Here is a 24,875-nt window from a genome sequence, read left to right as displayed (position 1 = left end):
CAAAAACAGATGACTTAGCACATCTATTTCCTTCTTAATATGTCAACATTCTGGAAAGTAGAGTTGTGCAAAAGCTAATTTCACAACTAAATATACTCATCAGAGAATTTGGGGATTAACTTCAGAGCGCATGCATTTCTAGTAGAAGCTCTACCGTAGAGGCACATCCCCTTACTATATAATAGCAGGATTGCCATTTTGAGAAAACTTTTTTTTCTTCAAAGTCCTCCAGTGAAAGAACCTTCCCATGGTACCAGCTATCTTTCAGTAAGGCACGGATGGGATTAGAACCCATGATCTTCTGTTTACAAGACCGACACCTTACCGCTTGGCCACCATGCCACTCTATGCTGCAAGATATTTATCAACATTCTGGAAAGTAGTAGTTGTGTAATGTGAATTTGGCACACAAATAACATCTCTGTTTCCTTTGAGAATTTTAACATTCTGAAAAGTAGGAGTTGTGTAATGTGAATTTGGCACACAAATACTCAGGGATTGAACCAAGGACCTCATACTAAAATAGCATGCACTCCCCCTCTGAGCTTCGATCCCATTTTATTTGCAGATAAAATGCAATATTAATACAATGTACTTTTTATATACACCACTCCATTGAAAATACAATGAAATGATAGCAGCAATTCTAAATACAAGCAAGTATGGACAGTCATCTAACCCATGAACTTCAGTTTTTGAAAATGATGCAATTGAAGTTGGCAACCATGCCACTTCTGTTCCATAAATGTACGAACAGGGATTGAACACATGTTCTTCAGATTACAAGAGCAAATCATTTAGCACATCTCTGTTTCCTGCTGAGAATTTCAACATTCTGGAAAGTAGGAGATGGGCCATTGCAAAAATGTTAATGGAGAAGCTGGGGATTGAACCCAGGACCTCATACATGCGAAGCATGCGCTCTACCACTGAGCTACATCCCCTTTCTGGGAAAGAAAAAATGTTTCTTTTTTTTAAATTTCACCTATAATTAACCAGGTAAGCTAGTTGAGAACAAGTTTTCATATTCAACTGCGACCTAGCCAAGATAAAGCAAAGCAGCGCAACACAAACAACAACACAGAGTTACAGATGGAATAAACAAGCGTACAGTCAATAACACAATAGAAGAAAAAAAAGAAAGTCTATATACAGTGCGTGCAAATGGAGGTAAGGCAATAAATAGGCCATAGTAGCGAAGTATTTACAATTTAGCAAATTAACACTGGAGTGATAGATGAGCAGATGATGATGTGCAAGTAGAAATACTGGTGTGCAAAGAGCAGAAAGTATATTAAAACAATATGGGGATGAGGTAGGTAGATTGGGTGGGCTATTTACAGATGGGCTTTGTACAGCTGCAGCGATCAGTTAGCTGCTCAGATAGCCGATGTTTAAAGTTAGCAGTGTTGCCAACACCTCAGTAAGGAAAGTAGCTATTGGCTGTCCTAAAAGTCGCTAGAAGTTGCTAAATGATGTCATTGCCTAATTTGCATAATTGTCAATGTGCATGTAATTGTGATGGACACTGTAGGAGTGAGGAATAACATTGTGGAAGAGACAAAAGGTGAGTAAAATGAAAATGTCTGCAAGTATTCAGAGGGGTCTGAATACTTGCTAAATACAGCGACTAAGTCTCTAAGTTGGCAACACTGAAAGTTAGTGAGGGAAATATGTCTCCAGCTTCAGCGATTTTTGCAATTCGTTCCAGTCATTGTCAGCAGAGAACTGGAAGGAAAGGCGGCCAAAGGAGGTGTTGGCTTTGGGGATGACCAGTGAGATATACCTGCTGGAGCGCGTGCTACAGGTGGGTGTTGTTATCGTGACCAGTGAGCTGAGATAAGGCGGAGCTTTACCTAGCATAGACTAAAAAGACGACCTGGAACCAGTGGGTCTGTCGACGAATATGTAGTGTTGATGATTAACTTACAGGAGAGTGAGACCAAATCATGGACGCTGGACAGAGTGGAATCAAGTATAGCAAAAAGGCAGTTTATTAAGGTCAAAGATATCTTGTCCTAGCAGTTTAACGTGCATGGACCTGATTCATATAGCTCAAAAGGAGTTAGCTGAAAAAGGGGCTTAGACAAAGGTTACAGCAGTTTTTATACATAGAATAATGTAGGTAGAGTCTTGTCGTGTCGCCTTCTGAATGGTCCCGAAGGGTTGGAGGCGGACCTGCTCTAGCCAGAGCAGGAGCCCCATTGGTGCACAGCAGAGTCTTCTGCTCTGGGCACCCGACCAGTAGAGGGGGGATGAAGTGTGTGTGTTTATGCAAGAAGGTATTTGTGTGTCAGGGGATCATGAGGTAGGGGGAACTGAGAGGGGCAGTTTTATGGCGGGGTGTGTGTGTTCGTGCGATGGAATGTCTGTGTGTGTCCTGGGGTCGTGAGATAAGAGAACTGAGAGGGGCAGTTTGTGGTTGGGTATATGTGTTCATTCCTGTTTGGGCAGGGATACGTGCAATGACTTGAGTCAAGCGGATAAATTTGGCGCTGTATAATATATGAGCTATGTGTATGAATATATGTGTATATGACAAATTCCCCTCTTCACATCTTTTAAGACGTGAAAACTATAGCAGAAACGAGAAGGAGGATATAACAAAAACAAGAAGCCCCTGTTATATAAATATTCATACACATAGCTCATATAAACAAAGACATTCCGTCGTAAGAACACATACACCCAGCCATAAGACTGACCCCCTCTTCCTTATATAAACACACATCTCATCTCCCTCTAACTGGCCGGTCCCAAGAGCAAAGAACTTTTGCTGTGCACCAATGGGGCCCGCTCTGGCTAGAGCAAGGCCCGCCTCCAACCCTCCGACCAGTCAAGAAGACCGAAACGACAAGACTCCACCTACTTTATTCTATGTATAAAAATGTATGTAACCATTGTATAGGCCTCTTTTTCACCTGGCTCCTTGCCGAGTTATGTGAACTAGGTCCGTGCACGTAAAACTGCGGGACAAGATATCTCTGACTCATTAAAACTGTCTTTTGTTACAACTGAAATCCACTCTGTCCAGCGTCCGTGATTTGGTCTCAACTCTCCAGTATTTGAACACTAACAAATTGGTAGCAGAGTTTGGTTGTTCTTGAATTCGATCTATTATAAGTTAGTGTGAGAGGACGAGACTGATCACGGCTAAAAAATCAGACGGAAGAGTGACTTCCCCAGCCATTCATCTTGCCTCAGGAAATCTGATCGGAGCGCTCTATATAAAGGTGAGCAGAGCCCGTTATATTGAAATCTGCATATTGTATTATAGCCTAAACCAAATTTTGATCAGAAAGTACTGGGCGTGAGTATGAATTGGTGCCCAAATTTTTACATAAGAACCTAAGACATTGATCGGGGAGATCTTGTTTTGCTCGTTTTTATTTTTTATTTGTATTTTTATTTTGTATCAATTGGCCTATTATTAGAAGTGTAGTATGCATGTAAAAGATCCTATTAAATGAGTGCTTACTGTTTAATTGGTTGTGGCTTAGAAGTGTAGTATGCACGTAAAAGTTCCTATTGAATAAGTTCTAAACTGTTTAATTGGTTGTGTTTAGAGATTTAGTTAATTAATAGATCGACTGAATCTGCATGTAAAAGATCCTATTGAATAAGTTGTAAACTGTTTAATTGGTTATGTTAGAGGTGTAGTCGAATAGATATAGGATATGTAAGTTTGGCCTTCCACAAGACAGAGATCGGGAATGATGTGGCTATTGCACATCAAACAATAAACATAATATGAACCAGAGTTGACATTCCATGATTTGGAGATGGGGGAAATTAAATTGAAAGAAACGTTTGTCGCGGAGTAGGTTGGGATACGTAACTGGGCTATTAGGCACACAAAGCCACCTTAGTATCGAATGGCCGTGCAATTTTGATTGACAGCAGCCGGGCTGGAATACTGATTTTCGTTTTTTTCATTCCTGTTGATATTGCCTAAAGTTTAAAATTATTCTGACAATTGCTATAGAATCGCTGGAATTTACTGATATAAGTTCATAAAGGAACTTACTGAATTGTTTCTAGAAAGTATTTAAATAAGCCGCCGAGCTTAGTACAGACTTTGTTTGACAGACGCTAAAAGCTACACACTGATTTTTGGGTTTTTCTATTCTATCCATATTTCCTAAAGATATAGAATTATTCTGACAATTGCTATAGAATCGCTCGAATTTACTGATATAAGTTCATAAAGGAATTTACTGAATTGTTTACAGAAAGTATTTAAATAATTCACTGAACAACTCTTAGTTGTCTAGAAATTCTATCTATATTTCCTAAAGAGCTAGAATTACTCTGAAAATTGTTATAGAACCGCATATATTCACTGATATATTGTTCCAAAAGGAAATCGCCAAATCATTTTTAGAAAATACCTAAACGAATCGCTGAACAAATTCAAATAAAATACGGGAGAAACAGACACGTGGCGGGCGTCGCATACTGATAACCCCCTTGGTATGCGAGGATGGGGGTAGAAGAGATAAGCCATTGCCAGTACAGCAGTATATCTAAGCATACAACGATAGAAATAAACACCACATAGTAAGGATTGAATATACCTAAATAACGCATTATACACATTATCAGACGAACTAGATAAAATGTCTGCAGCTACCACGCCCAAACTAAAATTCAATGAATATTTAGATCAGAGTATGATTGATAGAGCGGGAGGTAAAGAACAGTATGGGAAAGTGGAGAAAGTGTGGAAAGGATTACGGATAAGATGGACACAAGCAGGTTATTTTAGCGGAGGACCACCTACAGGGGGGAAACTCCAAGATATGCAGACAGAATTAGAGGACGCAGTAGAGCATGCAAAAGCGAGTGAGGCGGAGAGAAACAAGATACACAGGTTCAAAAAAGTAGGTACAAGAGAGAGAGAGAGAGCGGAGGGGGAGCTCAAGATAGGTACATGGGCCATACAGGAGAGTAGGAGGGTGCTACCCAAAAACACACCAGACATGATGTGCGTGGCTATTGTGGCGTCGGGGGATGTTAAAGCTCCGCCTGAGAACTTGCCCACGGCTCCCCCTGTGGCCGTTTCTCCCTCACTATATCCACAATTGACAATGGAGGCAGTTCAGCCCCAGCCATACTCAAAGGGACAAAATCACCGGAGCCCGTCACACAACCCATTCCTGCCCAGGGCACCTCCCACAATACAGGCTCCAGTTCTGAGAATAGACCAAGGGGAGTTAAAAGGGGAAATTACCCTGGGGATAACGGCTGGCCATATGGTATGTGAACAGTTCGAAACTGGGATTCCAGGAGCAGGAGACCTCCCCCAGGAACGGAGGCCGCAATGCTACTCTGTGAACTCTCTCACCTCTGAAACCAGAGGACACCTACAAACAAGATTAGATTCAAACCACTTCTATCAGACGGATAGGGAGGACTGTCATCAGAACATGGATATCGAAAACAAAGAAGAAATTGACATGGTGCTCACCCCAGCTCCGATGGGAGCTCCAAACGTGACTAAGATGCAGGAGCTGCTGAATTCATCAATAGCTCGAGCTAAGGAACTCAGGGAGCTAATAGCTAACCAAGATAACAACAGAGAGGGAGCCTACCGTGTGGAAGGCATAATGAGAGGAACAGTAACCAAAGTTACCGAATCAATGGGGTCCGAAACACTCCGTCGGTCCTCCAGAATTGCTGATAGAAGAGAGCGAGAGCAGGAGATGGCAGGACAGTACCCCCTGCGACCGACACCAGGTGATGCACACACTGTGGAGTACCAGCCCTGGAAAATGACTGATTTAACAACACTGATGGGACAGATGCCTAGCCTACATGGAGGAGCTTCAGCGTGGCTACTTCAACTGCAGACACTTACGTCAGGCCTGCAACTCTGCCTAGGAGACATGAAAGCACTTCTAGCAAGAGCCACCGACCACGGAACCATGGAGGCCCTCATGACAGCAGCTGACCTTGGATGGCGGGCCCCAACACTGCCCATAGACCACTTCCGTACCAGATTATGGGAAGTTCTACGGAGAGCATACCCTACAGAAAGAAACCATGCCACCTTATCCTCCTTTACAATCAACCCAGGTGAGCAACCTGCAGCATACCTGGACAGGGCTAAGACCACATGGAGATCGGTCCACGAAGAACCATTCGATCACACTGATACCACATTCAGCATGTGGAAGGAAATGGTGGTCAACGGGTGTCCCGGAGATGTTAAAACCAAACTCAGAGGAACGGCACTCATGTGCACCACCATGTGACCCAGCACAACAAGGAAAGAGGGGGTGCTGAGAGCCAGGTGCAGTCCCTCCAGGTACAACTCCTGAAACTCCAATTGAAGGAAGCACAACAAGGAGAAAAACCTAAGAAACAGATGGTGGCGGAAGAAACGAAGGAGACAGGCACCAAAACAGACATCTCTCAAATAGTGGCCCAGACTATCTCCCAGATGATTCAACAGCAGGCCGGTCCTCAACCAGCCAACCCGGGGCCTTGGTATCCCCCGCAACCACAATTTGCATACCAGCCGCAATGGATACCAGGCCATCCAAAAAGAGGGGTTTGTTTCAACTGTAGAACTCCAGGGCACTACTCACGAGAGTGTCCATACCCACTCACACCACAACAACGCCAGTGGAACTCTACGAGAGGTCCATATGGGAAGGAAAGGGGTGGAAATAGACCTCAACAGTACGAACATCAGCAACCAGGACCCACACCCATGCATCAGCAACCCGCATACAACCAACCGCAGTTCCAGGGAATGACTGGGAAAACCATCCCCTGGCCATAAAAATGCCCACCACCCACGGCAGAAGAAGGAAACAGCAACTCCCAGACGGTTCACATGTCACCCTTCAATCAGCCATCAACCCTCAACCAGCATCGGCCAAATTAGCTGAAATCATCGGATTGACGCAGGTCCTCATCAGAGGAAAAGGAAAGACTGAATATCTATACAGACTCAGCCCATGCCCATGAAGCAGGCCACACTGATGGACCCAGAACTTTTATGAGAAACACATGGCCCCACACACGAAGGCAAACTAAAGACCCTCCAAAAAGGCCTCGCACATCTGGTGGCACCCTCACATAAAAAATATGACTGACTTATTTTATGACGATGATTTATTTTGTGACGAATGCAATGGTTGTGACAGACACAACCCAAAGACACCATATCAAACACCAATGGGCTCATACGTAATACCTAATGCATGTTTTCAGGATATTAGTATAGACTACACCGACATGGGCCCCGAAAATTTATCTAAAGGCAAACTCTATCTCCTAGTCATAGTAGATAGGTTCTCCAAATGGGTAGAGGCAATAATAACAAAAGGGGAGGATGCTAGGTCAGTCTTTAAGTGGCTACAAACCGAACTAATACCCAGGTATGGCATCCCAAGACAAATCAAATTTGACAAATGGCTCACATTTAACAAACACCTGAGACAGTTGGAAGAAAGATTTGGCATAACCCACAGATTTGGATCTAAGTACAGGCCCCAATCCCAAAATCTGGTGGAACGTCAAACCAAAAGCAAAAGCTAAGATAGCTAAAGTATGTGCCTCATGGGATAATGACTGGTAGAGTCATGCATGGTCCACCAAGGGAGGGAGGTCATATGCCCGCCCTTGATGTACAACAAATTGTAATGTCTAATTATGTGAAAAAACTGACGGTTCTCTCTGCAGCACTCTCTACCCAGGTTCACAAGGTCCAGGAGGGGGAGCTGCCGGGGGACACGCCACTACTGAAGGTAAAGGTTGGTGACGGGGTGTGGGTTACAGTCCACAAGAGAAAGTGGCTGGAACCCAGGTGGACTGGACCGTACGAAGTGAAGGAGGTTACTTCACACTCAGTCCAGGTCAAAGGTAAATCAGGCACACCTTGGCACCGCCTTACACATTGCACCCCAGCCCCAATTCCTTCTAGAACACTGACTGAAGTCAGAGCTGATTTGAGCGGCCTAAATTCGATTCCAAATGAAGACACTCCTTCCTCAGGTGATGCGGCATCAATCTCCGCCTCCCCTGAGAAGGGAACCTCGCCCAGTTAGAGGGAAATTTCTCCCTCTCTGGGTGAGGCTGGGGATATCTGGTCCCTTATTTGTGATATTCCTACTGATATTTGGAGTAACCCTAGGACTTTCACATGGTTAATTGAACAACTATTTCACCCTGCCACATCACATACACCAACCCCTACACATGTCCCTAACTCCTTTCCTGATATCACTCCCTCCAATCACTCCCGTCCCAAACGTAGCACTACACCTACAGACCCACCATGCAAACCAGACAAGGTTAGGAGCACCACCTTATGTATACCCACGATTGCAACCGCCACCTTTCTGCTATAGTTTTCACGTCTAATAGATGTGAAGAGGGGGATTTGTTATATAAATATTCATACACATAGCTCATATAAACAAAGACATTCCGTCGTAAGAACACATACACCCAGCCATAAGACTGACCCCCTCTTCCTTATATAAACACACATCTCATCTCCCTCTAACTGGCCGGTCCCAAGAGCAAAGAACTTTTGCTGTGCACCAATGGGGCCCGCTCTGGCTAGAGCAAGGCCCGCCTCCAACCCTCCGACCAGTCAAGAAGACCGAAACGACAAGACTCCACCTACTTTATTCTATGTATAAAAATGTATGTAACCATTGTATAGGCCTCTTTTTCACCTGGCTCCTTGCCGAGTTATGTGAACTAGGTCCGTGCACGTAAAACTGCGGGACAAGATATCTCTGACTCATTAAAACTGTCTTTTGTTACAACTGAAATCCACTCTGTCCAGCGTCCGTGATTTGGTCTCAACTCTCCAGTATTTGAACACTAACACCCCCTCAAGTATGCAGCGAAGCGAGGTAAATAAGGTGGTGTTTCTAACCTTGTATGGAGTGCATTGTTGGTCTGTAGGTGTAATTCTGCGTTTGGGACGGGAGTGATTGGAGTGAGTGATGTTAGGGACGGTGTCAGGGATAGGGGACTGGGTAAGTGTACGTGATGTGGTAGGGTGTGATAGTTGTTCTATTAACCATGTGGAAGTGCCCAGGGACACCTCAAATATCAGTAGGAATATCACAAAGAAAGGCCCAGATATTCCTAGCCTTGCCCAGGGAGAGAGAAATATCCCTCTAACTGGTCGAGGTTCCTTTGTCAGGGGAGATGGAGTTTGATACTCCATCACCTGAGTCAGGAGTGTCTTAATTTGGTATCGAATTAGGCTGCTCAAATCAGCTCAGACTTCAGTCAGTGTTCTGGAAGGAGTTGGGGCTGGGGTGCAATGTGTAAGGTGGTGCCAAGGTGTGCCTGATTTACCTTTGACCTGGACTGAGTGTGAAGTAACCTCCTTCACTTCGTACGGTCCAGTCCACCTGGGTTCCAGCCACTTTCTCTTGTGGACTTTAACCCTCACCCAGTCTCCAACTTTTACCTTCAGTGGTGGCGTGTCTCCCGGCAGCTCCCCCTCTTGGACCTTGCGAACCTGGGTAGAGAGTGCTGCAGAGAGTAGCGTAAACTTTTCACATAATCAGACATTACAATTTGTTGTACATCAAGAGCGGGCATATGACCTCCCTCCCTTGGTGGACCAGGCATGACTCTTCCAGTCATTTTCTCATGAGGAGAGAGATGGGTGCCTGCTCCTGGTGAGGCTCTCACAGCCATCAGTGCCAGAGGCAGGACTTCAACCCATGTCAACTTCGAACCTGCACACACTTTAGCTATCTTAGCTTTCAACTTTTGGTTTGACGTTCCACCAGACCTTGAGATTGGGGCCTGTACACAGATCCAAATCTGTGTGTTATGCCAAATCTTTCTTCCACCTGTCTTAGGTGTTTGTTACTGAAATGTGAGCCACTGTCAATATACCTGGGTATTAGTTTGGTTTGTAGCCACTTAATGACTGGCTTGGCATCCTCCTTTGCTGTTGGTATTGCCTCTAACCATTTGGACACCTATCTACCATAACTAAGAGATAGCGTTCTATGCTACTGTCCTGAAAATATGCATTAGGTATGTTTGATATGGTTTCTTTGAGTTGTGTCTGCAACAGATGCTGCATTTGTCACAAAATAAGTCAGTCATTACGTCGCAAAATAAGTCAGTCATTACTTTAATTTGAGGGTGCCACCAGATGTGTGAGACCTTTTGAAGGGTCTTTAGTTTCACCAGTCCTTTGTTCTTTGTTCTTTGTTCTGCTTCGTTTCTGCTTCCTCCCCCTCTTGTTTCTGGAAAAGGACGGATGAGGTGAATTCGTCATTTACAGAAACATCCAACCGCAGATAGATCTGTTGTCAGTTGTGCAAAACCTGTTGATGATCCGGGTGCGAGGAGGTTCATTGTTATGGGGTAAAAAAAAAAAAAAAAAATTCTTTTTTTTCTTTTTTTTTCCAGTTTGTTGGCTCCCTACTCCTGCAGCGGTTGGGGGGCATCGTCATGGCCAGGGCATAGCGTTCCCTGCCATATCTTGGAACTGAGGTTGATTGTAGTCTTGCTGTTGCTGCTGCATGTGAGTAGGTCCTGGTTGATGGTGTTGCAGAGGTAGGTGTCCCCCACTTCCACTACCACGTCCCCTACCTCTCCATAGGCGTTGCTGAGTGGAAAGTGGCTGTCGACAATTCCGTGAATAATGGCCAGGAGTTCCAGTTGTAGCACACCCCTCTGGGTAGACCGGTGTAGGTGCCCCGTTGTTGCCAATATGGCTGCTGTTGTGGCGGGCCATACTGCTGTGGGGGAGGGTATTGTGCCACCATTGGTTGGGTCCCTGTTGGAACAGGGAGTGGCGCGGCCTGCTGTTGGATCATCTGAGCGACAGTCTGTGCCACTATTTGGGAGATGTCTGTTTTATGTTCAGGATCCTGGGTTTCCTCAGCTAGCATCTGCGTCTTAGGTTTCTCCCCTTTTTGTGCCTCTTTCAGCTGGAGCTTCAACAGCTGCACCTGTAGTGACTGGACCTGGCTGTCAGCTCCCGCTTTGTCCTTATTGTATTGAGACACGTGATGGTGTACATGTGTGTTGAATTGAGTCAGTGGGAGTGAGATTAACCCAACCGTTCCTCTCAGTTTTGTCTTCACATCTCCAGGACACCCGTTCACCACCATTTCCTTCCACATGCTGAGTGTTGTGTCTGTGTGATCGTAAGGTTCGTCGTGGACCGACCTCCATGTGGTCTTAGCTCTGTCCAGGTATGCTGCTGGTTGCTCACCTGGGTTGATTGTAAAGGAGGATAAGGTGGCGTGGTTCCTTTCTGTAGGGTACGTTCTCCGTAGAACTTCCCATAGTCTGGTACCGAAGTGGTCTATGGGCAGTGTTGGGGCCCGCCATCCAAGGTCAGCTGCTGTCATGAGGGCTTCCATAGTTCCGTGGTCGGTGGCTCTTGCTAGAAGTGCTTTCATGTCTCCTAGGCAGAGTTGCAGGCCTGACGTAAGTGTCTGCAGTTGAAGTAGCCACGCTGAGGCTCCTCCATGTAGGCTAGGCATCTGTTCCATCAGGGTTGTGGTTAGCCATAAGCTCCCTGAGTTCCTTAGCTCGAGCTATTGATGATTGCAGCAGCTCCTGCATCTTAGTCACGTTTGGACCTCCCCTTGGAGCTGGGGTGAGCACCATGTCCATTTCTTCTTCGTTTTCGGTATCCATGCTCTTATGACTGTCCTCCCTTTCCGTCTGATGGAAGTGGTTAGAATCCAATCCTGTGAGTAGGTGTTCAGTGGTTTCAGAGGTGAGAGAGTTCACAGAGGAGCATTGCGGTCTCTGTTCCTGGGGGAGGCCTCCTGCGCCTGGAGTCCCGGTTTCGAGCTGTTCACATACAATATGGCCACCCGTTATCCCCAGTGTCATTTCCCCTTTTAGCTCCCCTTGTCGTACTCTCAGAACTGGAGCCTGTCGTAAGACAAGGCGGCATGAAGAGTGAACTGGAGCTGTCTTGGATCCACAAAAACATAGTGTTTTTGGAGAATGCAGGTATCGATCCCACTACCTCTCGCATGCTAAGCAAGCACTCTACCATTTGAGTTAATTCCCCAGCCGGTAGGAATGGCTACAATTAGCAACCAAGAGTGTACAGTCTTGTCAGGCTATGCTGTTGGTGGACGTGTTAGTTTCCGCGCCAGCAATTGCAGAGGCTCGGTGCATCTCAATAATTGTGCTCCATAGACAGTGGCTGGTTAGCTCAGTTGGTTAGAGAGTGGTGCTAATAACTCCAAGATGATGTGTTTGATCCCCGTACTGGCCATGAGGTACAATTTAAGTGTCAAATTGTGACTCACATGCGTGTGTTTCGTCAAGAGTGCCACAGAAATAAGTTCAGCTTCTTGCAGAAATATCTCAGTTGGGACAGAGTAAGACGGAATGACTTAAGGTTCCTGGTTTGATCCCGGATGTCGGCATTAGTTGTTGTTCTTTCTTTTTGCTCTGCTTCGGCTTCAAAGAAACTGCCACAGCTTTGTTTGTGGGCCTCAATGGTGTGTGCTACGCTGCTCCTCTGAAAGTAAGTAATGTCTCCCTTTTTCATCTGACGTTGTGACATTAGTGTTACATGAAAGTTGCTTGTCATTGTTACATGACAGTAGGTTGTCGTAAGACAAGGCTGCATGAAGTGTGAACTGGAGCTTTCTTGGATCCACAAAAAAAATTGTTTTTGGGGAATGCGGGCATCAATCCCACTACCTATAGCATGCTAAGCAAACACAATACCAATTAATCAAATTCCCCAGCTGTTTGGAATTGCCACAAGGAGCAACCAAGAGTGTCCAGTCTTGTCAGGCTATGCTGTTGGTGGACTTGTTAGTTTGTGCTCCAGCACTTGCAGAGGCTCAGTGCATCTCAACAACTGTGCTCTGTAGCCAGCTGCCGGTTAGCTCAGTTGGTTAGAGTGTGTTATACGCTGCTCTCTGAAAGTAAGTAATGTCTTTCTTTTTCATCTGACATTGTGACATCAGTGTTACATGAGAGTTTCTTGTCATTGTTACATGACAGTTTCTTGTCATTGTTTACATGACAGTAGGTTGTCGTAAGACAAGGCTGCATGAAGTGTGAACTGGAGTTTTCTAGGATCCATGAAAGAATTTGCTTTTGGAGAATGCAGGCATCAATCCCACTACCTCACGCATGCAAAGCATTTGAGCAAATTCCCCAGCCGTTTGGAATTTCCGCAAGAAGCAACCTAGAGGGTCCTGTCTTGTCAGGCTATACGGTTGGTGGACTTGTTTGTTTACGTGCCAGCACTTGCAGAGGCTCGGTGCATTTCAACAATTGAGCAAAATAGCAAATGGCCGGTTAGCTCAGTTGGTTAGAGTGTGGTGCAAATAATGTCAAGGTCATGGGTTCGATCCCCGTACTGGCTATGATGTACATTTTGAGTGTCAAAATTGTGAGTCACATGCATGTGAATTGTCAAGGGTGCTACAGAATTAAATTTAGTGAATTGCCGAAATAGCTCAGTTGGGAGAGTGTTAGACTGAAGATGTAAAGGTCCCTGGTTCGATCCTGGGTTTTGGCATTTGTATTTGTTCTTTCTTCATGCTCTGGCTTCAAGGAAACTATCCACAGCTTTGTTTGTGGGCCTCAATGGTGTGTGCTACGCTGCTCCTCTGAAAGTAAGTAATGTCTTTCTTTTTCATCTGACATTGTGACATCAGTGTTACATGAGAGTTTCTTGTCATTGTTACATGACAGTTTCTTGTCATTGTTTACATGACAGTAGGTTGTCGTAAGACAAAGCTGCATGAAGTGTGAACTGGAGTTTTCTTGGATCCATGAAAGAATTTGCTTTTGGAGAATGCAGGCATCGATCCCACTACCTCTGGCATGCAAAGCATTTGAGCTAATTCCCCAGCCGTTTGGAATTTCCGCAAGAAGCCACCTAGAGGGTCCAGTCTTGTCAGGCTATGCTGTTGGTGGACTTGTTTGTTTACGTGCCAGCACTTGCAGAGGCTCGGTGCATTTCAACAATTGAGCAAAATAGCAAATGGCCGGTTAGTTCAGTTGGTTAGAGTGTGGTGCTAATAATGCCAAGGTCATGGGTTCGATCCCTGTACTGGCTATGATGTACATTCTGAGTTTCAAAATTGTGATTCACATGCATTGAATTGTTAAGGGTGCCACAGAATTAAAATGAGTGAATCGCTGAAATAGATCAGTTGGGAGAGCGTTAGACTGAAGATCTAAAGGTCCCTGGTTTGATCCCGGGTTTCGGCATTTGTTCTGGCTTCAAGAAAACTATCCACAGCTTTGTTTGTGGGCCTCAATGGTGTGTGCTACGCTGCTCCTCTGAAAGTAAGTAATTTCTTGCTTTTTCAACTGAATATTTTGACATCAGTGTTACAGGAAAGTTGCTTGTCATTGTTACATGACAGTAGGTTGTTGTAAGACAAGGCTGCATGAAGTGTGAACTGGAGCTTTCTTGGATCCACAAAAAAAATAGTTTTTGGGGAATGCGGGCATCGATCCCACTACCTATAGCATGCTAAGCAAACACAATACCAATTGATCAAATTCCCCAGCTGTTTGGAATTGCCACAAGGAGCAACCAAGAGTGTCCAGTCTTGTCAGGCTATGCTGTTGGTGGACTTGTTAGTTTGTGCTCCAGCACTTGCAGAGGCTCGGTGCATCTCAACAACTGTGCTCTGTAGCCAGCGGCCGGTTAGCTCAGTTGGTTAGAGTGTGTGATACGCTGCTCTCTGAAAGTAAGTAATGTCTTTCTTTTTCATCTGACATTGTGACATCAGTGTTACATGAGAGTTTCTTGTCATTGTTACATGACAGTTTATTGTCATTGTTTACATGACAGTAGGTTGTCGTAAGACAAGGCTGCATGAAGTGTGAACTGGAGTTTTCTTGGATCCATGAAAGAATTTGCTTTTGGAGAATACAGGCATCGATCCCACTACCTCACGCATGCAAAGCATTTTAGCTAATTCCCCAGCCGTTTGGAATTTCCGCAAGAAGCAACCTAGAGGGTCCTGTCTTGTCAGGCTATACGGTTGGTGGACTTGTTTGTTTACGTGCCAGCACTTGCAGAGGCTCGGTGCATTTCAACAATTGAGCAAAATAGCAAATGGCCGGTTAGCTCAGTTGGTTAGAGTGTGGTGCAAATAATGTCAAGGTCATGGGTTCGATCCCCATACTGGCTATGATGTACATTTTGAGTGTCAAAATTTTGAGTCACATGCATGTGAATTGTCAAGGGTGCCACAGAAATACAATTAGTGAATTGCAGAAATAGCTCAGTTGGGAGAGCGTTAGACTGAAGCTCTAAAGGTCCCTGGTTTGATCCCGGGTTTCGGCATTTGTTCTTTCTTCTGGCTTCAAGGAAACTATCCACAGCTTTGTTTGTGGGCCTCAATGGTGTGTGCTACGCTGCTCCTCTGAAAGTAAGTAATTTCTTGCTTTTTCAACTGAATATTTTGACATCAGTGTTACAGGAAAGTTGCTTGTCATTGTTACATGACAGTAGGTTGTTGTAAGACAAGGCTGCATGAAGTGTGAACTGGAGCTTTCTTGGATCCACAAAAAAAATAGTTTTTGGGGAATGCGGGCATCGATCCCACTACCTATAGCATGCTAAGCAAACACAATACCAATTGATCAAATTCCCCAGCTGTTTGGAATTGCCACAAGGAGCAACCAAGAGTGTCCAGTCTTGTCAGGCTATGCTGTTGGTGGACTTGTTAGTTTGTGCTCCAGCACTTGCAGAGGCTCGGTGCATCTCAACAACTGTGCTCTGTAGCCAGCGGCCGGTTAGCTCAGTTGGTTAGAGTGTGTGATACGCTGCTCTCTGAAAGTAAGTAATGTCTTTCTTTTTCATCTGACATTGTGACATCAGTGTTACATGAGAGTTTCTTGTCATTGTTACATGACAGTTTATTGTCATTGTTTACATGACAGTAGGTTGTCGTAAGACAAGGCTGTATGAAGTGTGAACTGGAGTTTTCTTGGATCCATGAAAGAATTTGCTTTTGGAGAATACAGGCATCGATCCCACTACCTCACGCATGCAAAGCATTTGAGCTAATTCCCCAGCCGTTTGGAATTTCCGCAAGAAGCAACCTAGAGGGTCCTGTCTTGTCAGGCTATACGGTTGGTGGACTTGTTTGTTTACGTGCCAGCACTTGCAGAGGCTCGGTGCATTTCAACAATTGAGCAAAATAGCAAATGGCCGGTTAGCTCAGTTGGTTAGAGTGTGGTGCAAATAATGTCAAGGTCATGGGTTCGATCCCCATACTGGCTATGATGTACATTTTGAGTGTCAAAATTTTGAGTCACATGCATGTGAATTGTCAAGGGTGCCACAGAAATACAATTAGTGAATTGCAGAAATAGCTCAGTTGGGAGAGCGTTAGACTGAAGCTCTAAAGGTCCCTGGTTTGATCCCGGGTTTCGGCATTTGTTCTTTCTTCTGGCTTCAAGGAAACTATCCACAGCTTTGTTTGTGGGCCTCAATGGTGTGTGCTACGCTGCTCCTCTGAAAGTAAGTAATTTCTTGCTTTTTCATCTGACATTTTGACATCAGTGTTACAGGAAAGTTGCTTGTCATTGTTACATGACAGTAGGTTGTCTTAAGACAAGGCTGCATGATGTGTGAACTGGAGCTTTCTTGGATCCACAAAAAAAATTGTTTTTGGGCAATGCGGGCATCGATCCCACTACCTATAGCATGCTAAGCAATTACAATACCAATTGATCAAATTCCCCAGCTGTTTGGAATTGCCACAAGGAGCAACCAAGAGTGTCCAGTCTTGTCAGGCTATGCTGTTGGTGGACTTGTTAGTTTGTGCTCCAGCACTTGCAGAGGCTCGGTGCATCTCAACAACTGTGCTCTGTAGCCAGCTGACGGTTAGCTCAGTTGGTTAGAGTGTGTGATACGCTGCTCTCTGAAAGTAGGTAATGTCTTTCTTTTTCATCTGACATTGTGACATCAGTGTTACATGAGAGTTTCTTGTCATTGTTACATGACAGTTTCTTGTCATTGTTTACATGACAGTAGGTTGTCGTAAGACAAGGCTGCATGAAGTGTGAACTGGAGTTTTCTTGGATCCATGAAAGAATTTGCTTTTGGAGAATGCAGGCATCGATCCCACTAACTCACGCATGCAAAGCATTTGAGCTAATTCAAATCAAATCAAATTTATATATATAGCCCTTCGTACATCAGCTGATATCTCAAAGTGCTGTACAGAAACCCAGCCCAAAACCCCAAACAGCAAGCAATGCAGGTGTAGAAGCACGGTGGCTAGGAAAAACTCCCTAGAAAGGCCAAAACCTAGGAAGAAACCTAGAGAGGAACCAGGCTATGTGGGGTGGCCAGTCCTCTTCTGGCTGTGCCGGGTGGAGATTATAACAAAACATGGTCAAGATGTTCAAATGTTCATAAATGACCAGCATGGTCGAATAATAATAAGGCAGAATAGTTGAAACTGGAGCAGCAGCACAGTCAGGTGGACTGGGGACAGCAAGGAGTCATCATGTCAGGTATTCCTGGGGCATGGTCCTATGGCTCAGGTCCTCTGAGAGAGAGAAAGAAAGAGAGAATTAGAGAGAGCATATGTGGGATGGCCAGTCCTCTTCTGGCTGTGCCGGGTGGAGATTATAACAGAACATGGCCAAGATGTTCAAATGTTCATAAATGACCAGCATGGTCGAATAATAATAAGGCAGAACAGTTGAAACTGGAGCAGCAGCACAGCCAGGTGGACTGGGGACAGCAAGGAGTCATCATGTCAGGTAGTCCTGGGGCATGGTCCTAGGGCTCAGGTCCTCCGAGAGAGAGAAAGAGAGAAGGAGAGAATTAGAGAACGCACACTTAGATTCACACAGGACACCGAATAGGACAGGAGAAGTACTCCAGATATAACAAACTGACCCTAGCCCCCCGACACATAAACTACTGCAGCATAAATACTGGAGGCTGAGACTGGGGCTAATTCCCCAGCCGTTTGGAATTTCCGCAAGAAGCAACCTAGAGGGTCCAGTCTTGTCAGGCTATGCTGTTGGTGGACTTGTTTGTTTATGTGCCAGCACTTGCAGAGGCTCGGTGCATTTCAACAATTGAGCAAAATAGCAAATGGCCGGTTAGCTCAGTTGTTTAGAGTGTGGTGCTAACAACGCCAAGGTCATGGGTTCGATCCCTGTACTGGCTATGATGTACATTTTGAGTGTCAAAATTGTGAGTCACATGCATGTGAATTGTCAAGGGGGCCACAGAAATAAAATCAGTGAATTGTCGAAATAGCTCAGTTGGGAGAGCGTTATACTGAAGATCTAAAGGTCCCTGGTTTGATCCCAGGTTTCGGCATTTGTGTTTGTTCTTTATTCATGCTCTGGCTTCAAGGAAACTATCCACAGCTTTGTTTGTGGGCCTCAATGGTGTGTGCTACGCTGCTCCTCTGAAAGTAAGTAATTTCTTGCTTTTTCAACTGACATTTTGACATCAGTGTTACAGGAAAGTTGCTTGTCATTGTTACATGACAGTAGGTTGTCGTAAGACAAGGCTGCATGAAGTGTGAACTGGAGCTTTCTTGGATCCACAAAAAAAATTGTTTTTGGGGAATACGGGAATCGATCCCACTACCTATAGCATGCTAAGCAAACACAATACCAATTGATCAAATTCCCCAGCTGTTTGGAATTGCCACAAGGAGCAACCAAGAGTGTCCAGTCTTGTCAGGCTATGCTGTTGGTGGACTTGTTAGTTTGTGCTCCAGCACTTGCAGAGGCTCGGTGCATCTCAACAATTGTGCTCTTTAGCCAGCGGCCGGTTAGCTCAGTTGGTTAGAGTGTGTGATACGCTGCTCTCTGAAAGTAGGTAATGTCTTTCTTTTCATCTGACATTGTGACATCAGTGTTACATGAGAGTTTCTTGTCATTGTTACATGACAGTTTCTTGTCATTGTTTACATGACAGTAGGTTGTCGTAAGACAAGGCTGCATGAAGTGTGAACTAGAGTTTTCTTGGATCCATGAAAGAATTTGCTTTTGGAGAATGCAGGCATCGATCCCACTACCTCACGCATGCAAAGCATTTGAGCTAATTCCCCAGCCGTTTGGAATTTCCGCAAGAAGCAACCTAGAGGGTCCAGTCTTGTCAGGCTATGCTGTTGGTGGACTTTTTTGTTTACGTGCCAGCACTTGCAGAGGCTCGGTGGATTTCAACAATTGAGCAAGATAGCAAATGGCCGGTTAGCTCAGTTGGTTAGAGTGTGGTGCTAATAACGCCAAGGTCATGGGTTCGATCCCCGTACTGGCTATGATGTACATTCTGAGTGTCAAAATTGTGAGTCACATGCATGTGAATTGTCAAGGGTACCACAGAAATAAAATAAGTATATTGCTGAAATAGCTCAGTTGGGAGAGCGTTAGACTGGAGATCTAAAGGTCCCTGGTTCGATCCCGGGTTTCGGTGTTTGTGTTTGTTCTTTCTTCATGCTCTGGCTTCAAGGAAACTATCCACAGCTTTGTTTGTGAGCCTCAATGGTGTGTGCTACGCTGCTCCTCTGAAAGTAAGTAATTTCTTGCTTTTTCAACTGACATTTTGACATCAGTGTTACAGGAAAGTTGCTTGTCATTGTTACATGACAGTAGGTTGTCGTAAGACAAGGCTGCATGAAGTGTGACCTGGAGCTTTCTTGGATCCACAAAAAAAATAGTTTTTGGGGAATGCGGGCATCGATCCCACTACCTATAGCATGCTAAGCATTTGAGCTAATTCCCCAGCCGTTTGGAATTTCCGCAAGAAGCAACCTAGAGGGTCCAGTCTTGTCAGGCTATGCTGTTGGTGGACTTGTTTGTTTACGTGCCAGCACTTGCAGAGGCTCGGTGCATTTCAACAATTGAGCAAAATAGCAAATGGCCGGTTAGCTCAGTTGTTTAGAGTGTGGTGCTAATAACGCCAAGGTCATGGGTTCGATTCCCGTACTGGCTATGATGTACATTTTGAGTGTCAAAATTGTGAGTCACATGCATGTGAATTGTTAAGGGTGCCACAGATTTAAAATGAGTGAATTGCTGAAATAGCTTAGTTGGGAGAGCGTTAGACGCAAGATCTAAAGGTCCCTGGTTTGATCCCGGGTTTCGGCGTTTGTATTTGTTCTTTCTTCATGCTCTGGCTTCAAGGAAACTATCCACAGCTTTGTTTGTGGGCCTCAATGGTGTGTGCTACGCTGCTCCTCTGAAAGTAAGTCATTTCTTGCTTTTTCATCTGACATTTTGACATCAGTGTTACAGGAAAGATGCTTGTCATTGTTACATGACAGTAGGTTGTCGTAAGACAAGGCTGAATGAAGTGTGAACTGGAGCTTTCTTGGATCCACAAAAAAAATAGTTTTTTGGGAATGCAGGCATCGATCCCACTACCTATAGCATGCTAAGCAAACACAATACCAATTGATCAAATTCCCCAGCTGTTTGGAATTGCCACAAGGAGCAACCAAGAGTGTCCAGTCTTGTCAGGCTATGCTGTTGGTGGACTTGTTAGTTTGTGCTCCAGCACTTGCAGAGGCTCGGTGCATCTCAACAACTGTGCTCTGTAGCCAGCGGCCGGTTAGCTCAGTTGTTTAGAGTGTGTGATACGCTGCTCTCTGAAAGTAAGTAATGTCTTTCTTTTTCATCTGACATTGTGACATCAGTGTTACATGAGAGTTTCTTGTCATTGTTACATTACAGTTTCTTGTCATTGTTTACATGACAGTATATTGTCGTAAGACAAGGCTGCATGAAGTGTGAACTGGAGCTTTCTTGGATCCACAAAAAAAAATAGTTTTTGGGGAATGCGGGCATCGATCCCACTACCTAAAGCATGCTAAGCATTTGAGCTAATTCCCCAGCCGTTTGGAATTTCCGCAAGAAGCAACCTAGAGGGTCCAGTCTTGTCAGGCTATGCTGTTGGTGGACTTGTTTGTTTACGTGCCAGCACTTGCAGAGGCTAGGTGTATTTCAACAATTGAGCAAAATAGCAAATGGCCGGTTAGCTCAGTTGGTTAGAGTGTGGTGCTAATAACGCCAAGGTCATGGGTTCGATCCCCGTACTGGCTTTGATGTACATTTTGAGTGTCAAAATTGTGAGTCACATGCATGTGAATTGACAAGGGTACCACAGAAATACAGTTAATGAATTGCCGAAATAGCTCAGTTGGGAGAGCGTTAGACTGAAGCTCTAAAGGTCCCTGGTTCGATCCTGGGTTTTGGCATTTGTATTTGTTCTTTCTTCATGCTCTGGCTTAAAGGAAACTCTCCACAGCTTTGTTTGTGGGCCTCAATGGTGTGTGCTAAGCTGCTCCTCTGAAAGTAAGTAATTTCTTGCTTTTTCATCTGACATTTTGACATCAGTGTTACAGGAAAGTTGCTTGTCATTGTTACATGACAGTAGGTTGTCTTAAGACAAGGCTGCATGAAGTGTGAACTGGAGCTTTCTTGGATCCACAAAAAAAAATGTTTTTGGGGAATGCGGGCATCGATCCCACTACCTATAGCATGCTAAGCAAACACAATACCAATTGATCAAATTCCCCAGCTGTTTGGAATTGCCACAAGGAGCAACCAAGAGTTTCCAGTCTTGTCAGGCTATGCTGTTGGTGGACTTGTTAGTTTGTGCTCCAGCACTTGCAGAGGCTCGGTGCATCTCAACAACTGTGCTCTGTAGCCAGCGGCCGGTTAGCTCAGTTGGTTAGAGTGTGTGATACGCTGCTCTCTGAAAGTAAGTAATGTCTTTCTTTTTCATCTGACATTGTGACATCAGTGTTCCATGAGAGTTTCTTGTCATTGTTACATGACAGTTTCTTGTCATTGTTTACATGACAGTAGGTTGTCGTAAGACAAGGCTGCATGAAGTGTGAACTGGAGTTTTCTAGGATCCATGAAAGAATTTGCTTTTGGAGAATGCAGGCATCGATCCCACTACCTCACGCATGCAAAGCATTTGAGCTAATTCCCCAGCCGTTTGGAATTTCCGCAAGAAGCAACCTAGAGGGTCCAGTCTTGTCAGGCTATGCTGTTGGTGGACTTGTTTGTTTACGTGCCAGCACTTGCAGAGGCTCGGTGCATTCCAACAATTGAGCAAAATAGCTCAGTTGGTTAGAGTGTGGTGCAAATAATGCCAAGGTCATGGGTTTGATCCCCGTACTGGCTGTGATGTACATTTTGAGTGTCAAAATTGTGAGTCACATGCATGTGAATTGTCAAGGGTGCCACAGAAATACAATTAGTGAATTGCCGAAATAGCTCAGTTGGGAGAGCGTTAGACTGAAGCTCTAAAGGTCCCTGGTTTGATCCTAGGTTTCGGCATTTGTATTTGTTCTTTCTTCATGCTCTGGCTTCAAGGAAACTATCCACAGCTTTGTTTGTGGGCCTCAATGGTGTGTGCTACGCTGCTCCTCTGAAAGTAAGTAATTTATTGTTTTTCATCTGACATTTTGACATCAGTGTTACAGGAAAGTTGCTTGTCATTGTTACATGACAGTAGGTTGTCGTAAGACAAGGCTGCATGAAGTGTGAACTGGAGCTTTCTTGGATCCACAAAAAAAAATGTTTTTTGTGAATGCGGGCATCGATCCCACTACCTATAGCATGCTAAGCATTTGAGCTAATTCCCCAGCCGTTTGGAATTTCCGCAAGAAGCAACCTAGAGGGTCCAGTCTTGTCAGGCTATGCTGTTGGTGGACGTGTTCGTTTACGTGCCAGCACTTGCAGAGGCTCGGTGCATTTCAACAATTGAGCAAAATCGGAAATGGCCGGTTAGCTCAGTTGGTTAGAGTGTGGTGCAAATAATGCCAAGGTCATGGGTTTGATCCCCGTACTGGCTATGATGTACATTTTGAGTGTCAAAATTGTGAGTCACATGCATGTGAATTGTCAACGGTGCCACAGAAATAAAATTAGTGAATTGCTGAAATAGCTCAGTTGGGAGAGCGTTTGACTGAAGATATTAAGGTACCTGGTTCGATCCCGGGTTTCGGCATTTGTATTTGTTCTTTCTTCATGCTCTGGCTTCAAGGAAACTATCCACAGCTTTGTTTGTGGGCCTCAATGGTGTGTGCTACGCTGCTCCTCTGAAAGTAAGTAATTTCTTGCTTTTTCATCTGACATTTTGACATCAGTGTTACAGGAAAGTTGCTTGTCATTGTTACATGACAGTAGGTTGTCGTAAGACAAGGCTGCATGAAGTGTGAACTGGAGCTTTCTTGGATCCACAAAAAAAATTGTTTTTGGGGAATGCGGGCATCGATCCCACTACCTATAGCGTGCTAAGCAAACACAATACCAATTGATCAAATTCCCCAGCTGTTTGGAATTGCCACAAGGAGCAACCAAGAGTGTCCAGTCTTGTCAGGCTATGCTGTTGGTGGACTTGTTAGTTTGTGCTCCAGCACTTGCAGAGGCTCGGTGCATCTCAACAACTGTGCTCTGTAGCCAGCGGCCGGTTAGCTCAGTTGGTTAGAGTGTGTGATACGCTGCTCTCTGAAAGTAAGTAATGTCTTTCTTTTTCATCTGACATTGTGACATCAGTGTTACATGAGAGTTTCTTGTCATTGTTACATGACAGTTTCTTGTCATTGTTTACATGACAGTAGGTTGTCGTAAGACAAGGCTGCATGAAGTGTGAACTGGAGCTTTCTTGGATCCACAAAAAAAAATGTTTTTGAGGAATGCGGGCATCGATCCCACTACCTATAGCATGCTAAGCAAACACAATACCAATTGATCAAATTCCCCAGCTGTTTGGAGTTGCCACAAGGAGAAACCACAGCTTTGTTTGTGGGCCTCAATGGTGTGTGCTACGCTGCTCCTCTGAAAGTAAGCAATTTATTGTTTTTCATCTGACATTTTGACATCAGTCTTACAGGAAAGTTGCTTGTCATTGTTACATGACAGTAGGTTGTCGTAAGACAAGGCTGCATGAAGTGTGAACTGGAGTTTTCTTGGATCCTTGAAAGAATTTGCTTTTGGAGAATGCAGGCATCGATCCCACTACCTCACGCATGCAAAGCATTTGAGCTAATTCCCCAGCCGTTTGGAATTTCCGCAAGAAGCAACCTAGAGGGTCCAGTCTTGTCAGGCTATGCTGTTGGTGGACGTGTTAGTTTACGTGCCAGCACTTGCAGAGGCTCGGTGCATTTCAACAATTGAGCAAAATCGGAAATGGCCGGTTAGCTCAGTTGGTTAGAGTGTGGTGCTAATAACGCCAAGGTCATGGATTCGATCCCCGTACTGGTTATGATGGTCATTTTGAGTGTCAAAATTGTGAGTCACATGCATGTGAATTGTCAAGGGTGCCACAGAAATACAATCAGTGAATTGCCGAAATAGCTCAGTTGGGAGAGCGTTAGACTGAAGCTCTAAAGGTCCCTGGTTTGATCCCGGGTTTCGGCATTTGTATTTGTTCTGGCTTCAAGGAAACTATCCACAGCTTTGTTTGTGGGCCTCAATGGTGTGTGCTACGCTGCTCCTCTGAAAGTAAGTAATTTCTTGCTTTTTCATCTGACATTTTGACATCAGTGTTACAGGAAAGTTGCTTGTCATTGTTACATGACAGTAGGTTGTCGTAAGACAAGGCTGCATGAAGTGTGAACTGGAGCTTTCTTGGATCCACAAAAAAAATAGTTTTTGGGGAATGCGTGCATCAATCCCACTACCTATAGCATGCTAAGCAAACACAATACCAATTGATCAAATTCCCCAGCTGTTTGGAATTGCCACAAGGAGCAACCAAGAGTGTCCAGTCTTGTCAGGCTATGCTGTTGGTGGACGTGTTCGTTTACATGCCAGCACTTGCAGAGGCTCGGTGCATTTCAACAATTGCGCAAAATTGGAAATGGCCGGTTAGCTCAGTTGGTTAGAGTGTGGTGCAAATAATGCCAAGGTCATGGGTT

The 24,875-nt window shown here is 44.7% G+C and overlaps 12 non-coding genes across 12 annotated transcripts; 10 read left to right on the top strand and 2 right to left on the bottom strand.

Moving 5' to 3' along the window:
- Window positions 1-270: 270 nt before the first annotated feature.
- trnat-ugu (transfer RNA threonine (anticodon UGU)) lies at window positions 271-342 on the bottom strand. The gene has a single exon. It is a non-coding gene; the product is annotated as a tRNA-Thr (tRNA).
- A 530-nt stretch (window positions 343-872) lies between these two features.
- On the bottom strand, window positions 873-944 carry trnaa-cgc (transfer RNA alanine (anticodon CGC)). Its single transcript has one exon. It is a non-coding gene; the product is annotated as a tRNA-Ala (tRNA).
- Window positions 945-16,325: 15,381 nt separating this feature from the next.
- On the top strand, window positions 16,326-16,398 carry trnaf-gaa (transfer RNA phenylalanine (anticodon GAA)). The gene has a single exon. It is a non-coding gene; the product is annotated as a tRNA-Phe (tRNA).
- Window positions 16,399-18,078: 1,680 nt separating this feature from the next.
- On the top strand, window positions 18,079-18,152 carry trnav-aac (transfer RNA valine (anticodon AAC)). The gene has a single exon. It is a non-coding gene; the product is annotated as a tRNA-Val (tRNA).
- Window positions 18,153-19,185: 1,033 nt separating this feature from the next.
- trnai-aau (transfer RNA isoleucine (anticodon AAU)) lies at window positions 19,186-19,259 on the top strand. Its single transcript has one exon. It is a non-coding gene; the product is annotated as a tRNA-Ile (tRNA).
- An 82-nt stretch (window positions 19,260-19,341) lies between these two features.
- On the top strand, window positions 19,342-19,414 carry trnas-gga (transfer RNA serine (anticodon GGA)). The gene has a single exon. It is a non-coding gene; the product is annotated as a tRNA-Ser (tRNA).
- Window positions 19,415-19,859: 445 nt separating this feature from the next.
- On the top strand, window positions 19,860-19,933 carry trnai-aau (transfer RNA isoleucine (anticodon AAU)). Its single transcript has one exon. It is a non-coding gene; the product is annotated as a tRNA-Ile (tRNA).
- An 82-nt stretch (window positions 19,934-20,015) lies between these two features.
- On the top strand, window positions 20,016-20,088 carry trnal-caa (transfer RNA leucine (anticodon CAA)). Its single transcript has one exon. It is a non-coding gene; the product is annotated as a tRNA-Leu (tRNA).
- An 880-nt stretch (window positions 20,089-20,968) lies between these two features.
- trnai-aau (transfer RNA isoleucine (anticodon AAU)) lies at window positions 20,969-21,042 on the top strand. Its single transcript has one exon. It is a non-coding gene; the product is annotated as a tRNA-Ile (tRNA).
- An 82-nt stretch (window positions 21,043-21,124) lies between these two features.
- trnaf-gaa (transfer RNA phenylalanine (anticodon GAA)) lies at window positions 21,125-21,197 on the top strand. The gene has a single exon. It is a non-coding gene; the product is annotated as a tRNA-Phe (tRNA).
- Window positions 21,198-22,217: 1,020 nt separating this feature from the next.
- Window positions 22,218-22,290, top strand: trnaf-gaa (transfer RNA phenylalanine (anticodon GAA)). The gene has a single exon. It is a non-coding gene; the product is annotated as a tRNA-Phe (tRNA).
- Window positions 22,291-24,302: 2,012 nt separating this feature from the next.
- Window positions 24,303-24,375, top strand: trnaf-gaa (transfer RNA phenylalanine (anticodon GAA)). Its single transcript has one exon. It is a non-coding gene; the product is annotated as a tRNA-Phe (tRNA).
- Window positions 24,376-24,875: the final 500 nt, after the last annotated feature.

This window comes from Oncorhynchus clarkii, chromosome 29 (genome assembly GCF_045791955.1).
Source record: "Oncorhynchus clarkii lewisi isolate Uvic-CL-2024 chromosome 29, UVic_Ocla_1.0, whole genome shotgun sequence".
Lineage (NCBI taxonomy): Eukaryota > Metazoa > Chordata > Actinopteri > Salmoniformes > Salmonidae > Oncorhynchus > Oncorhynchus clarkii.
Note: the sequence above shows the minus strand (reverse complement) of the source record. Positions and strands in the feature narration are given on the sequence as shown.